Source organism: Cupressus sempervirens, chromosome 4 (genome assembly GCF_028749045.1).
Source record: "Cupressus sempervirens isolate cs-2001-9-10 chromosome 4, ASM2874904v1, whole genome shotgun sequence".
Taxonomy (NCBI): domain Eukaryota; kingdom Viridiplantae; phylum Streptophyta; class Pinopsida; order Cupressales; family Cupressaceae; genus Cupressus; species Cupressus sempervirens.
Window position 1 is genome coordinate 615409226 of NC_143121.1, and position 9777 is coordinate 615419002.

Here is a 9777-nt window from a genome sequence, read left to right on the forward strand (position 1 = left end):
TATCCTCCCCACCTACAAGGAATCCATTGTAGAGAGGAATTTCACTAGGAACCCACTCTCTCAAGATCCATGAATAGTGTTCATGGGGCCTAATTACTATGTGTGTACAGATGTTAATTCTCGAAAGTAAATCTATCCAAAAGCAATCAAAGAGCACAAGGTGGTACACTTAACACTTTAACTAATGTGAGGTGAGTCCAAAGATGGGGAACATTTAACCCCTCACACAAGCCAACACGAGTCTACAACTCAGAAACTAGTGAGTTCTAGAAAGCACAAAAGGGTTTCCTAGTGGAGCAGTTAACGCTTCTTTCCTGTAGACCCCTCCCCTTTAACGTGGTGTTGATCTTGCAACCACAGGGTGAAACAAGGGGCCGACGGATTAGTGAGTCCAATAACCCAAGATAGCTAATTAGATCTATACCTAGCAACTAAGACTGCTAGATGAAAACTAATAGAGATCACAACCTAGTATCAAATTATGCATGTGTTGTAAAATGAGAACATGGAAGGAAACACACACAAGATTGACATGAGAGATGTTCGTTTTAGGTCCAAATGAAGTGTTATTAGTCAAAGAGAATTACCTGGTAATCCTCACAATGCGCTTAGTAGATGTTTTACCTATTTTTAGTAACTTTATCATGCTTTTCCAATTCTCCTACAAACTATTGTTATGTTGTTCCAAAAAAATCAGAAAACATAGAAAAGCTAGATATAGTGAGCAGTTAGTAGAAAAATCAAAAAACACAAAAATCAATGCAAAAATAGCCTCTGTTAGCAGAGTCTCGTGCAAAATTCTTGACAGTCCACGTGAAGAAGTTTTTTGACCTACATGAAGTTCTAATATGGCCTGCGCGAAGAAATAGGTGCTGCGCAAAGTTTCGCGCACTCAGGCACTTTCTCGCATGATACACAGAGAATCTTTGCGCAAAGATTTTGGTCCTCGCATGAAAATGAATAGTCTCGCATGAAGATTCTTGAATCTGTATGGAACAGTAAGGATAGAGACATGAAAATGATTTAAAAATGCAGAAAGAGGCCAACAAAATTGATTTTCTTGGCCCCACGGTGGCCGCCAAAAATGTATATGTGAAAATGTGGCTTATGCTAACACACACTTCAACATGGTCCTTATTTGCGGATTCATCCCGAAATGAACATTGGATTGTTCATCTAAAAATTAGCTGGCAAGGTGACCTGTTGCCTTCTATCTAAAAGGAATTTCTTGTTAGATATCCTTAGATTTGAGGTGTTAAGCAACTAGACCCTCTAAGAATGAGGGATTTAAAAGAAAATACGACTAATCTATATGAGAATTTAGATTAATCTAGAATGGAGTATGCACATTTAATCTAAGAACATGCAAAAGAAGATTATGCTAAAATGTATGCATATTATGCTAAATGAGATTAAACTAGAAAATGAATATCTTATGAAAGTAATGAGCTTAAATGAATGTACAGTCCAGCAGCAATTCGATGCAAATTCTCATTCAACCTCCCCAAAATGAAGAGATGGAGGTCTCTTAAATAGACTTTCCTAGAATCCATCAATGATCGAGATTGATTTCAATCAACGGTCAGGATTGAAGATGAAGTTCAGTCATAAAGGAAGATTCTCAAATTAGAGGGAGTTAACTGATTTCTTTTGAGTAGAATAAGGAGTTAACTAATTTAATTTCTTTTTGATCAACAGTGAACTAGGAATTTCCTTTTTTTGAACTGAAGAGATATTTTGGCGAGATATTTAATTTAATAAAATGAGATATGCTCTCGTAATTACCTTTTATATTTAATTAAATAATTCTATTTAATTAATTAGAGACACTTTTCTTATTTAATTAAATAACTTCATTTAATTAATTAGGAATGGCTTCCCAATTAATTAAATAACTTTGTTTAATTAATTAGAAGTAAGTTCTCCATTTAATTAAATAATTTCATTTAATTAATTAAAATAGGCACATTTATTAAATTAAATAAATTTAATTCCACAGTACACTAGCTTTAGGATATAATTTAATTTAATTAAAGTATAAATACTTAGTAATTAAATTAAATATTAATCAATAGGTTCAATGTGACTAATATGAGTAAATACTATAAGAATTAAATAATAAGCATGATGAATCCAGATTAGGGTTTTCTACATTTGATAATTAAGTCAAGTAGCGAGTAGCCAAATAAGAATTTGCCTAATGGAATAGGACTTTAAGATTGATCAGAAATAGACCAGAATTGGTATCATGGCAATGAGCCAATTTTGGGGTATTACAGTAATAGAACCTAATGTTTAATTAATCGACTCATTCAACTAGAAGTAAGTGTCCCCATACCGGTAGGACTTTGGGGGTTCGAACCCATACATTATATGGAGATGTCAACTCTGCATCTTTATGATATGTGTTCAAAACTCACTTTGATCCTTGTTCAAAATTTCCATAGGGTATTGTAGTGTAGTAGGTTTACATATACTAGATTATTAAATTATTAAAAAAAAAAAAATTGGGGTGGGAGCCCTAATGTGAAATTTTGGTGAATTGAGGATAAGAGACTTGGGAATTGTTACTACAACTCAGAGTACAACTCTACTGACATTGATGTCCCCACTTGTTTAGATTCTTTGAAAGGAAACCAATGTAACAACAAGAGGATTGAAGGGGACTTATATTAGTATCCTCGCATTTGCATTTTTTAGAGTTAGTTTTTGATCAAGCCAAACCCTTTGGTATAGTAAACCCTAATCATATGGCGATGTTGATAAAGTGAGCTAGGTAGTTGGTACGTGGGATCAATCATAGGTTGAGTGACATGGTCATTAGATGACCATCTATTTAAATTCAAGATCCCTACAATGTATTTGGAAGATCTAAGATTCCTCATTTTCCTCAATGACCCTGATATGATCACATTATGTCAGTAATTTTAATTTTGTAAGTAATTGGATTTATTTCCTTATTTGTCTAATTTCAAATGTTGATATTTTAATGTTCATTTCTTTTTGCTAGCAATGTGATGTGGGGTTGTTTAGCAAACTATATTATTGATGATTCTATTTTGCCTCTAAGTCATGTCTTTATTTCTTGATTATAAATTTTCTATAGTGGCCACTCTTTATTTTCTTTATTTCAAACTTTTGCATTGGATGTTTCTTCCTTGATGTCAAATTTAAATTTTTGAGGCACTTTCTTCTGAATTTCATTGGCAAGTGACATATGATGGGCCTACCAAAGGAATTCCTAACAATCTAGTGGATGTATAACACTAGGGTAAGGGGTCATTAGTGAGAGTAGGCATGCCCCACCTACTCCCAAGACTTCAAGATTAGGATGAGTGAATTTTTGTTGACTATTTTGAGTGATAGATTGCACCCCAATATAAATATGGTTAAGGTTATGAGTTAACCAAATGGACTTCTAGTTGAAAAGGTGCAAGTATAGCGATGGATTATTTAGTATCCTATCAAGGAATCAGTGCATTGTGGACACTCTAAAAGGAAAGTATTTAACCTTAAATAAAGGGACAAGTTGCTTAATTATGAAAGCTCATTTGAGGGAGTCTTGTACAACTGTTACCCAATGAGAGGGTAAGTAGAATTCAAAATATCTTATTATATTATTATTATTAGAGACTCTATAAGTATCATGTACTAGATTAGAATGTTGTTTATATGTGACCAATATATTTTAAGGAGTATTTGACCCTTGAAAATGTAACCATGTCAGAGTTTTGGATTAAATTTTTCTTATTGTAAGAATAATTAGGTAAAATATGTATCTCTCCTAAGTATGTATGTGAATTATTAATCATTCTTTTAATAGGAGTAAATTTTGGTACAAGTTTAGACAAGGTCTATCTTGGAATGAACTAGGAGGAAGTCAAAGGCTAATGGGGGAGGATGTAAGGTCCCTCCTTGCATGCACTTGTTAAATATGAATTTCTCTGTTCAATCTATTGTAGGATATTTGAATGAAAGTTATGTTTGAATGCCGCAATGAAATTAAGAGTAGTTGATACATCCATGTTTTAATACTCGGTGATTCAAAAAATACTACATTATCTCAATTAATTAAACATTAAAATTTCATTAACAATGATACAAGACATTTTCACTTGATGATAAGGGTGTTGATTTTGATACCTTGATGATTAAGTTTTATGCTTCAAGTAGTTTAGTATTCTTTAATTGGTGATGTTATGATGTTTAGGTATATGCATGCCTAACAATGATTATACTAGCACTTAATCTAAATTAATGAATAAGTTATATATGTTATATTTATTATGTGATTTCTAATGATTAAATGTGAGTAGAAATGAATTAAATAGTTAGTTATATGAAAGATTCATGTTTTAATTTATGTGATTTCCTTGATAAGTTATATATAGATGCATGAGATTTTCTTGAACTATTGTTGTGTGCAATGAGTGTGCAAGATATTTTAGCCAAAAAATCTAATAGAGAAATGAAACTGAACCCTATGCACCATTTGTGGAAACTAGGGTTAAATTTGATGAAAGATGCAAACCCTATTGTTTGTATTTTAATTGTATTGTGCATTGAATGAATGTATCATTTTGTAATCAGTAAATGTTAATGTTTCGTAACAGTGCTTTTATAGTGTCGCTTGACACTTATGAATTGTATATGCATGCCAGCATGATAGTTAGGGTTAACCGAGTAACCTAAAGATCTAAGTCGAACTAAGTTAGTGACCTTTTTGCTAATCAATTTTTAATCAAGATTAATTACCCCTAATTTGAATTAGTGTTTAATCTGAATTTTGAAGGTTGTTAGATAGTCTTAAAATTTCTTAGCATTTGTTAAGTCCCTAATTAATCCCTAAGGCCTAAAAACATGGAATCTAAGTGCCCAAGGGATATGGGTATGGGTTGGGGCATTTTCCACCCCCCTAGCCCCTTTTGTTGACTTTTATGGTCACTCAAAAACCCCACTTTTGCTTTATTGCGAAAATTGATAGTTTTCTTCATGAGTTGGATGACCTTAACTCCACCTTGAGGTTAGCCCCATCTTGAGGTTAGGCCTAGTTGTGCTAGAAGCCTCTAGAACTTTTGGGCAAGTGGGGGAGTTATTGAATCTTAGAGATGGTTGAGTTTAGGATCTTATTTAGAGAAAATTTTGAGAGGGTTTTGGTTGTTCACCCAAGCTCTAGTTTTAGAGGGATTTTCAGAATTGAAGGAGAAGGAGAGGAAAGAAAGCTCATCTCAAATTTGTGCATTTTCCATAACCCAAATTTTGAAGGTAGAATTACTCACCTCATTTTGATTTTGATGTTGTGCTTCATGTTACAGTTTTATTGTTTATGTATGTTTGTGTGTGTGTTGAGTATGTTGGGATGGATTAAAAATAGGTTTTTTGAAATGTCTTTCTTTGGTTTTGTTTTGAATTTTGAAGTTTTTTTTTATTACTGTTTTGGCATTACTCACCCTCAAATAGGGCAAAAGTGGCCATGTACGAGGAAAGGTCATTAGTTGGACTCCAACAGTGTAGAGTCTCTTCTCAGCATGAGAAGGGGGAGAGAGGGTAGGGTGTTATGGGCCCCTACCTATCAACACAAACCACATATGAGTTTTGACATGTAAGAATGGAAGAATGAAAGTTCTTGAGTTATAGCTCCATTAGGGCACCTATTCTAGTGTTGTGTCTGACATCTCCTATTGAAAAAATCCATCTTTTCCCTAGTTTTGGTTCAATGTCAAACTTGTTGTGAAAACCCAGTATGGGAGTGAATGTCTAAATTTGTCTTCATGTTATGTTTGGTTGTCTCCTAGCCAATTTTCATTCAATCCATGATTACTGTGATGTATTGCAACATTTGAAATGGATCCCTTGTCAAGGGCCAAGAAAGAAATTCAACTAGTTATTAAAATTTAGTTATGTTGAGGAGATTTCTCCTTGGGATTGAAAATCTTGTATAAAATTTATTTTAAATTTATTGTTGAAGTGACAATGATATTAGGTTTTCTTACTGGTTCTTTTCCAGCAAAGCCTTTCAATCAGGTGGTCAATAAAAGAAAATGATTGAGTAATATCCTTATTTATGAGATTCTCATATTTTCAGTTATATGCACATGTGTATTGAAAAGTAGATAAAATGGTGATGTTCAATTATGAAAATTTCAAGTTTGAATATTTTAAGAAAAATTCACATTTGAGTTGTGCTTAAATTTCATAGTTATACATGTGTATGAGGAAGTTAAGTGATTATATTTGAATACTTATTTATTAAATTTAATCCTATTATCACTTTTAAAAATAAAATAATTTGTTGGTGTGTTTTTGGCCTATATTTTGGGCATGACAAAATCACATTTACAAGATGAACATTTCGAGATCAAAGATACTAAGTTGGTACACATAGACTAGAACATGTTCTAATACTCTACAATAAGCCTAAAGAGAGGTCCTTGATGGTGTTAGCACTTATTAGATTAGGGTTGGTGTATGCCACATCACTTCCCACATCGATATAGTATTTAAAGCTTGTAATGGCATTGGTAGAAACTATGTGCCAAAAGAAAGAGTTGTCAAGAGTATCATAGGGGAGATCATCTTAGACCTAAGACTAAGGAACATTGCGAAAGTTTTCCATCTCTTGAGAGCTGATCAATATGTGAAAATCACATATCATGAAGTAGAAAGATGGTATAAGTATAATGAAAAGAAGACTATAGAGATCATCCAATCATCATTTTTGATTGATAGGAAACCCTTGGGATGAAGAGAAAGAAAGTTACATATGACTATAGGATATATGAAGGATGACATTAGATACTCTATTATACTTTTGAGTAGAGTCATGGGTCTACTGATAGCTTGGAATCTTAACATTTGGATGGTACATTTCATAGAGACAATTAGAACAACCAAAATACCAATTGATTGGGCTATGATACTATGTGATAACTTAGATGAACAGCTAGTAGGAGTCAAAGTTGGCCCCAATTTTTATATGACATCACACTTGGTGTATTTACTAGCAACAATGACAACTAACTATCCAAGACTATTTAATAGGGAAGCATGCATGATGATAATGCATACCATTATATGGTATACCCCCAACTAGTAAAGAAAAATTTCTTAGATCAGAGCAAGGAATACTAGATAGTGAATGATGCCTTCATTTTTGCAATCATCTAATTCATAAAGGGTGATTATGCCAAAAGGATGTCAATAGAGGCAATGAAAAGAATTGCATAAATTGATGCCTATTGCAACTAGTCCAAGACATTCACTTTTGTAAGGGTAGCTAGTATAGTGGTAAATTTTAAGAAACTCCCAAGGTATCCATCAGATAGGCTCATCTTATTGGAGATTGCAAGACAACTCACATCTACATATGACAAAGTGATGAAACAACATAAGAAGACATGGGTATAGACCATTACTATAGGTCCATTTGAAGTAAAGAAAAAGCAATATATCATGACCTTTGATGTAGAATGGGATAAATATCCCTTGGAAGATTACAACCGCCCCCATTGTCCATATTTTTAATAATGTCGATAGAGTACAACATCTAGAAGGAAAGGAATTTGTTCATGAACATGTATAGAAGTTCATTGGATGAATGTGATAGATGACTATGATATCCAAATAATGGATTATAGGATGACTCTATATATGGTAGGAAGCACCTTGAAGACAAAGATCCCCCTAAATGTTATCCAACAAGACACTCAAGATGTCTTGGATCCCTTGTACAATCATGAGAAGATATTTGATAGGCCAACATGAATATAGAGATTGATAGGGAAGAGAATGCAAATATCAATCACAAGGCTAGACATAAAATCCAATTGAAAAGAGACTAGATCAAGAAGCCCTTTAAGCTAGACCTAGTCTCATAGACTATCACCTTCCAAGCCACATCACACCTAGTAAAGGGTAAAGGTGAAAAAGTTATAGTGCCAATATTTGTTGCCAAATCTCTAGTTAGGCTAGAAATAATATATAAACATGACAAAGATGTTTGGTACTTTAGGGTAAAAAAAGAAAAAAAAAGAGGAAAAGAGATTCTTCAAAGCAAGCTAAGCCTAAGGCTAAAGAACCTCAATCTCAAGAGGCAACTCAAGCACTTGAGAATCAAGAGCCCCAAAATGAAGAAATGATTCAAGCTCAAGATAATCCACTAGTGTTTCCATTAGAATACGAATAAGAAAGAGCATAGGAAGCACAAGAGGTGTCACCACCTATATAATAGGAAGAAGCCTCTCCCTAAGTTGATAAGAAAGCTAGGGTTAGACCTATGGTTAGAAGGACTAGAAGGAAAAAGATACAAAGTAAGGTTATACCTATTCCTCTAGTCCCAAATACCATCCCTGAGGTGGGTGAAGAAGGTGAAGAAGATGAATAAGACAATCTACCATTGAATCAAAGGGTTTCCTATGAAGAGGAAAGGAGAAGCTCCACTATTATGTTTCCATATATTCCCAAGAAGCCTATTGAGGTTAAAAATTCAAAGGATGAGCACCAAAAAATAAATATATGAGCAAGAGGGGTAGGGAACAAATATTTTCAACATATCTAATTTTGAATTTATGCTAATAGGAACTAAAATAGTGGGTGATAAAATATGAGATACACCCATAAACCAACCTTTGGGAGAGGATTGTAACTAAATGCAACTTCTACCACAAGGATCTCTAGGTACCTCACCACCATCATTTTAAGATTTTTCATTTTTGGACAAAGGTTCAACCACTCCTCTCCCTCCTATTACTATAAAATAATGAGTAGGGTATGAAGAAGATTCAAAAAAAAGGCCTACTGATGAAGTATTAGAGGAAGGAAAAGTATCTAAAGAACCTCAACAAACTTCTCAGGATACAAAGGTGATAACTTTGGATACTACAGATATAGGGACACCAAATCTAGATCTCTCTCTAAATAAGAAGACTCTAAAAAGGAGGGATAAGGAAAAGGGACCTACAAGGAAAACCTCCTCTTCAACCAAATACATGTCTCCATGGGAACTACACTGGCTTGGATGAAGAGGGAGGTTATGGTTTGATAAAAGAGGAAGTTGAATTTGAATGAAGAGGAGAGTATCAATGTGGTAGTATAATCCATCAAGAGACCCAAGCCACCTACAAGTGATGTGCAACAATTAACCTTCATAATGAAGAATAAAGATCAGGACTTACCTGCTCATGTAGCCATTCCTCCTCCATAAGTTGAGACCAAAAATTTGACTCCTAAGGACTATCAGATTAAAGAAGTCTTATTAGGAAAGCCCACCATAGATATGGCTAAAGTAATGATCACTATGAACATCAAGGAGGTGTTTATGCATTTAGATGTTAATGAGAATGAATTGATAAAGCTACATAAAGAGAACAAGCTACTAAGAGGATATCTGCATGGAATTATAGGTCCATTGGATCAAGATCACCAAGAGGTTACTCTCACTGCAACACTAGAAAGGAAAGATAAGGGGAGTGCTCAAGTTGATTCATTTTTGGGAGCATGTTAGTAATGGTGTGACAATTTTGAGTAGAAAGGTGTAGAGATAATATAGGCTAATTTGAAACTATTGAATAATGTTGAGTCTAGTGTGAAGAAACTGGTATCTGTAGTAGACCAAGATTTTGGGCTTATGGATGAGCTACATACCTAGGGAAAAGACCTTCAAGCACTCCAAACAATAAAAATTCAAAGGTATCATACACTCACATAAGTGTATATAATAAATATATGAGATTGATAAAATTGAGGATTGGATTGAAAAGATGGCTACCAAAAATAAGG